This window comes from Odontomachus brunneus, unplaced genomic scaffold, assembly GCF_010583005.1.
Source record: "Odontomachus brunneus isolate Ranch 3 - 2012 unplaced genomic scaffold, Obru_v1 Obru_scaffold_034, whole genome shotgun sequence".
Lineage (NCBI taxonomy): Eukaryota > Metazoa > Arthropoda > Insecta > Hymenoptera > Formicidae > Odontomachus > Odontomachus brunneus.
In genome coordinates this window covers 1504781-1511216 of record NW_022639484.1, presented here as the reverse complement: position 1 = coordinate 1511216, position 6436 = coordinate 1504781, and the positions used below count along the sequence as shown (strand labels likewise).

The following is a 6436-nucleotide window of genomic DNA, read 5'->3' as shown; positions in this document are numbered from 1 at the left end:
CAACTATTCAATAAGTTTTATTTACCAAATATATTCTGGAAGCAAATAAATTTTACTTCTGTCAAATAAATAATTTATTTTACAGAACTAAATTAATTAATAAGTATTGCCATAGCTTTGGCCCGCTATATTTACGTTTATCATTTAGTAATAGTAACCAAATTTTAATAATATTTACTAAATTTTTCTCTCAGTGCACGATTTTAGACACTTCCGACGGTTTAAGGAAAAAGTTGCAAGGTGAATCTTCAATTACTTCATGCAGACTACAACTTGCAATAATAAAAAGTAAAGAATATATATTTTTTTTAAGAAATCAAGAGTACCTTGAATTTTTTAAATAACCCATGCACATTTTCTTATATAATATTGTAGAAAACTTTAAGAACGACATTACGCCAAATATATTTCGAATACGTCCTTTATATAACGGCAGATTTTATTATTTTCTAATAAATAAAAGATATTATTTAGATGTTATTTTTATTAAATAAAAGATATTATCAAAAGATATTTTCTAATAAATAAAATAAAAGGTTAAATAAAGATTAAATAAAGATTAATTAAAGAATAAATATAGATTAAATAAGTAAAATAAAAGATTAAACTTACGATAAAATTATGGGGCTCTAATCGTTAAATTTAACGCATTATCACAAATGTCACACTTTTATTAAGAACAGCAAAACAATAGAAAATAACTCCAACTTAGGGAAACAAATATTCTAATTGCTTGTCTCCTTCTGCAACATAAAATTCCGCTTTTTTTAACAAATTACTATGCGTAGCAGCTATTATGTTATTTAGATCTAAATTTACACAAGCTGTAATTATCTTTTCTCAAAGATCTTGGGCATTATTAATTAGTGTTTGATACACACAAGAGCTTTCAGATACCCCCATAAGAAAAAAACCATCGCAGGTAAATCTGAAGAATAAAGCGACTATTGGATTGGTCTATGTGTACTTATAACATGATTTTCAAAAGAATCCTGAAGATAGCAGTGAGATATATTGCTTACCATATTTTGCTTACTGCTATTTAAAATAATGCTGCATATTTGATATTAAATATTGACAAAAGTAACATTTGTGATAGTGCGTTGAATTCATTTTGAAGTCTTCCATAATATCATGTAAAAAAAATGCATGCTGTTATTTAAAAAATTCAAGATAAATTTGATTTCTCTTTATGAAAAAAATATTTTTTTACCTTTGTTATTGCAAGTTGTAGCTTGCACAAAACAGTTGAAAATTCATCTTGCAACTTTTTCCTTAAACTGTTGGAACCGTGTCTGAAAAAGCATGCATACTGTTAGACTGAACACTGTATAATATGTAATAATTTTTATATGAAAAAATATATAATTTGAAGCCACAGTAGTTAACATTACAACAAATTTGTAATTTGTATAATTTTGAACCATATAATATTATAGTCGAAATTATTAAATTAAAAATGTTAATTTTGACTTTGACATTTGACTTTTTACTATAAAATTCCTTTAATATCGAAAATTAATTTAATATCAAATATTTTTTTATATCGTATAACAGATAAATATTGTCAAATGTTGTATTCCTATAGTGACTTATACTGCAATTTCAGTATTTTCACACGGAAAAAAGACTTGGTTGAATTCATCAAATATCTAGATGGCACTCATGCAACTTTTTCATAAAAACCGAAATGTGAAAAATGAAAAGTGTCACGTGAACTCGACGACTATAGCGATTATATAACTTCTCAAACAATGGAAATATAAAATTTTCCACTCTTCATGAGTTCACTAGGGAAAAAGATACATAATCGATACTCTGGTGAAATATAAACGAACCAGAATTTCGATTGAAGTTACTTTTACTCTGGTTGAAAAATTCTGTACAAATTAACAAGATTCTAATTAATCAGAAATATTGTTTGATTAACCAGAGTTTAGTTAACTTAAACAGAATTCTGATAACTTCAATTAGAATTCTAATTCACTTATATTTCATCAGACATTTGGTTAATCCAATAAAATTATTTTTCGATGCAGCTTTACGAAAAACATTGTAAAAAGAAATATCTTTACATATATATTTTTGTACGTAACTTTTACTACAATATTTTCTTCGTGTGTTGACATTACATCAAAGATAATTTTAATTCTTTTACTTTTTATATGCATAAAATATTTCTTGTTTTAACTTTTTCGGTCATAAGGCAAAGTTAATACTTACAAAATTTTGAAAATATTAGGTTTTCTTAATTTCAAGAATCACTAGAAAAAGTATTTTATTTAATAGAATTCTGTATTTTTTGTATTGTGCTATAATGCAGCCAACATGCACACACATACACACACACTCTCTCTCTCTCCTTTCTTCTGTCAGACTTAAAAGATACTAAAACAAAATTTCCCACGTATTAATCAATAATTCAGTATACCTGTAGTTAATTTTGAAGTTTTCAGTATACTTGTAGTTAGGTATAACCTGTAGTTAGGTATAACCTATAGTTTTACATACTTCAAGTATAAAGAAAATCAAGTTATAGACTTAGAAGAAATGTCCAGCCGACTAGACACCTGAGTAACGATCATGTAATTTTTTCCTAAGAGCGGAAACGCAAAAAGTTACGTGAAAACTCGACTTTAGCAATTATATAATTTCTCGAACAATAGAAATGTGAAAATTTTCACGTTAAACTTTTCACTTTTCACGCGAGTCTATGCTATAGGAAAAGATACATGATCGACATCCAGAACTGAAGAAGATAATAAAAAATTGTACAATATAGCTTACAATTATACGAATTGATATAAAGATAATTCGCCTCTATTTATTTTCTAAATTTCTTGGAATAAAATTTCACTCGAAAAGTAGAATAACAGCCGAATCACTCGAACTCCAGTTAAATTTTCACTCTTATAGCATGTGAATTCTGCACTCCGAATCATACAGTGAATATTTTCACTGAAATTAAAGAGTAAATCTGATGCATGCCTCTGTCAGAGAAATATATTCGCTCCAATCGATTGAAACATTCGCTTATATAGTCAGAATGCACTCTAATTTTGAGTGAAATATTCACTCTTGTGGTTTCGAGCGGCAGTATTTTCATTATCGCGTAAAAACACTGTCATTTTCAACTCCAAAAAATGTAGAAAATACAGTATAAGAATTTTAAACAGGTATGAAAGACGACAATTTCATCGTACACCATTGCGCGCGTGAGTAAACTCCGACTTTACGCCGCCCGTATGAGGCTTGAATCCGTCGCGTTTTATCGATCTCGATCTTCGCTAATTAAGGCGCGGAATTTGATCGTGGAACTTTAGTCACCGTAGTGGCCTACGGTAATTATCGTCGAGCAACTTTCGAGAAATCGACAGCGCGGTCGTCACGGTTCGTTAGGGGCGCGGAGGAAGTTCTTCTCGTCAAGGGAGAAACAGAAAGGATGGAGAATCCTGACCAGAGTGGCGTGGGTTGCATCGCCAGTGGCGGCGGCGGCGGCGGCGGCGGCGGCAATAGCGGCGGTGGTGGTGGCAGCGGCGGCAGCAACGGCGACGCCTATATTGATTTTGGGGCCGAGGAAAGCGCGGCGGAAACTCCAAGCGACGGAGAGGAACGAGCGATCCACCAGAATGCGGCATGGGATAACCGAATGGTGGAAAGCGTGCGGTATCGGGAGCGATGCATTTCGCAAACGAGAACGGCCGGCGAGACGGACCGTTTGAGTGCACCGTAATAACTTGCGGCATATGTCGCAACCGCTGATGGGCGTTAACTGTGTGATTAAGGGCTTAAATGCCGCGGCAATGGCACCACCACACACACGCAAGCCGCATCAATCGCGAAAAAATCTGCGTCGCCGAATTTTTACTTGCATATTCATGAAAGTGTCGCGCGAGCGCGAAAATTATGGAAAGATTACGCCTTTACCCCTGAAAAAAATTGCGACTCTTTATACGAGCTATATAATGAGTGAGAAAATGCCTCTGTGAGCCTCCACGTTTTCCTAATGGATTTATGCGAAAGAGAAAAATATTTTGCCAAGTGCTTCTTGCCCCGAGCATACCGCTTTCATTTGTATCAACATATCGAAGTGCACGTTGTAGCAAACAGAGACTGTATTGCCCAATTCGTATGCTAAGCGACCGACATGCTTGCGAAGCCCGGAGAGAGAAGGTAGAGATTTCCTAACTTATTAAGAGATCCGGTGACGCAATCAAAGGACTCCATGCGCGAAAGGATCGAGGGACAGAGAGAAAAAAAAGAGAGAATTAAGGTAAAAAAGAACAGGACTCTATTAACTCGGAGCGCGCGACTCGCAGAGGAAGTCGCACGTAACGTTTGCACGAGCACAACGCCAAAGCGTATAATTATTGAAGGGGAAAAAAGAGTTTCAATGAGATTCCGAAAGAGAGGAGAGAAAAAAAAGTTAATGAAGAACTCGTTGCGCAATCGATGACCGCACAACGCGAAGAAACCTCGTTTTCATTGAACGTCCGCGGGGTCTATACCGTTAAAACGTTCGACGAGAGGCTTCGCGATACACACAGGTAAAAAAGCTCGCCGGGGCTCCGCGCCCTCAATAATTCAAGTGACGAGACGATACGTGCGTTTGTTTTTACTTATCTACGACGATAAATCACGCTTGAGCGCACGCTCGTCCGGCAACGCACCGCGTTATTAATATCGCGATTTCGTGAATGGGCCGCGCCTTCGGATACGCCTCGCGTGTGTATTTTGGAAGTCCGCGTCTGCATTCCGTCGCGATGAACGTCAATCACGGATTAAGTGCTATCACGAACGCTAACTTCTAACTCGGCCGCGAGTAACGAGCTCTCCTTCTCTTTACGACGCGGACACTTGTGCACAGCCGCGTTATTCGCGCCCGGAATCAGTTTTATTCATCGAGGATACCGTTCCGCGGAGGAAACGCACGATCTAGCAGCGCGGCATTGGCGGCAAAAAGTCGAACTATCCGCAATAACAGCGTCCTCGGCGATCACACCACAGCGGATTCCTTGCGTGACGCGTCGTGCGCACGCGTTTACGTAGAAGCAATAAAAAGGAAAACGCCGATAAAAAGGTTGTAATAAGAACGACAAATAAAAAGTGCGTTATTGGGTCGTATAATCGCCGGTTAATGGATTCCGATATCCTCGCAGGACCGACGTAAATAGGGCGATTAGAGGTGCTGTATGACAAAAGAAACGCCAGCGTAAGCGCTGGCGCGCTATCAGCGGTGATAATTGTCGGCAATAACATGAATCACCTGACGTTGGCAACAATACGCGGCCTAATGTAACGTCGCGACAATAGAGATCGCGTAGTCGTGCGAGTACAATATCAGCGATCTTATCGTGCGATGTATTTAAATGGCGTATACCTGTCGCGCGTGTTCGACGCACCCGCGCGCACGCGCACAGGACACTTACGCAATGAAGTTCGCGGAAATTCGCAGATACTAATCGAGAAGATGGTCGCGAGGAGAGGAGCGGAAATTACTGCGCATCTAATAAGCCCTCTATCTTATCTCGTCGCCTATTCAGACTATTTTCGCAGTTTCGTCAAGCGTTCATCTTCACATGCGATCGAGACGATTAATTCGACTGCTTCAGCCAGCACACTCTCGCACGCTAAGTGGTACTTCACAATACCTATCGCTTTACTATCGCTCGATAGAGCGCGATTCACGTGCGCACATTATACGAGAATTACATTGTGATAAACAAATGATGAGGTAAATGATAAACTTCCACGAGACGGAGTTCATCGAGAATGCAATTAAGGATGTATTATCCACATTTCAAAAATCATGAAAATATTATGAGACAATTACAGATTAATCTACATTGCAGTTAAAAGCGACATAAACAATTTGACAATATTCCAAAGTCTGGATCGAAAGTTTCACTTTCAATTCTACTTTCCAGTGTAATCCCAGCAAATATGATGATGTCGAAATATTATAGTGATATGACGTACTACTGACATTAGAAACATCATTAATATGTCATTAATATGTTATTTAAACGCCATCTGGCTACTTGGAAATATTTTTAACTGCATCGTTATGGAAATATATATAATGTTATCTTTAGTAATAGAAAAGATCATTAAACATAATTTTTGTATATATATCTTTTAAATATTCAAAACAATAGTGTGCAAAGTTTCATTAGAATTCGAACTTTACTTCTTCTGTAATTAGTTAATTAACTAAAATTTAAAGTCGTATGTTTTTTGTGAGTCTACTCATGACTCCAAATAACATATATGTATGTATACTTTTTTCTTTTTTTAATTATATTTTAATTATATTTATTATCTTCGTATTCGCGTTTAGGATCTTTTATCAAGTGTATTATATATAAAAATAAAAAATAAAATAAAATAAATAAAATATAGAAATATGATGTTAGAATCAAAATATATAACTGTA

At 35.8% G+C, this 6436-nt stretch overlaps 1 protein-coding gene across 8 annotated transcripts in view; it reads right to left on the bottom strand.

Annotated features, from left to right (window-relative positions):
• The window catches only part of LOC116843588 (SH3 and multiple ankyrin repeat domains protein 1-like), a 326286-nt gene that overhangs the window by 307788 nt on the left and 12062 nt on the right, over nucleotides 1-6436 (bottom strand). Inside the window, exon 2 of one of the 8 annotated variants that reach the window (XM_032814081.1) lies at nucleotides 1214-1295. The exons of the other annotated variants lie outside the window; for them this stretch is intronic. The gene's annotated coding sequence lies outside the window, so the exon portion shown is untranslated. The remainder of the gene's footprint in view (nucleotides 1-1213; nucleotides 1296-6436) is intronic. 8 annotated transcript variants of the gene reach the window in all.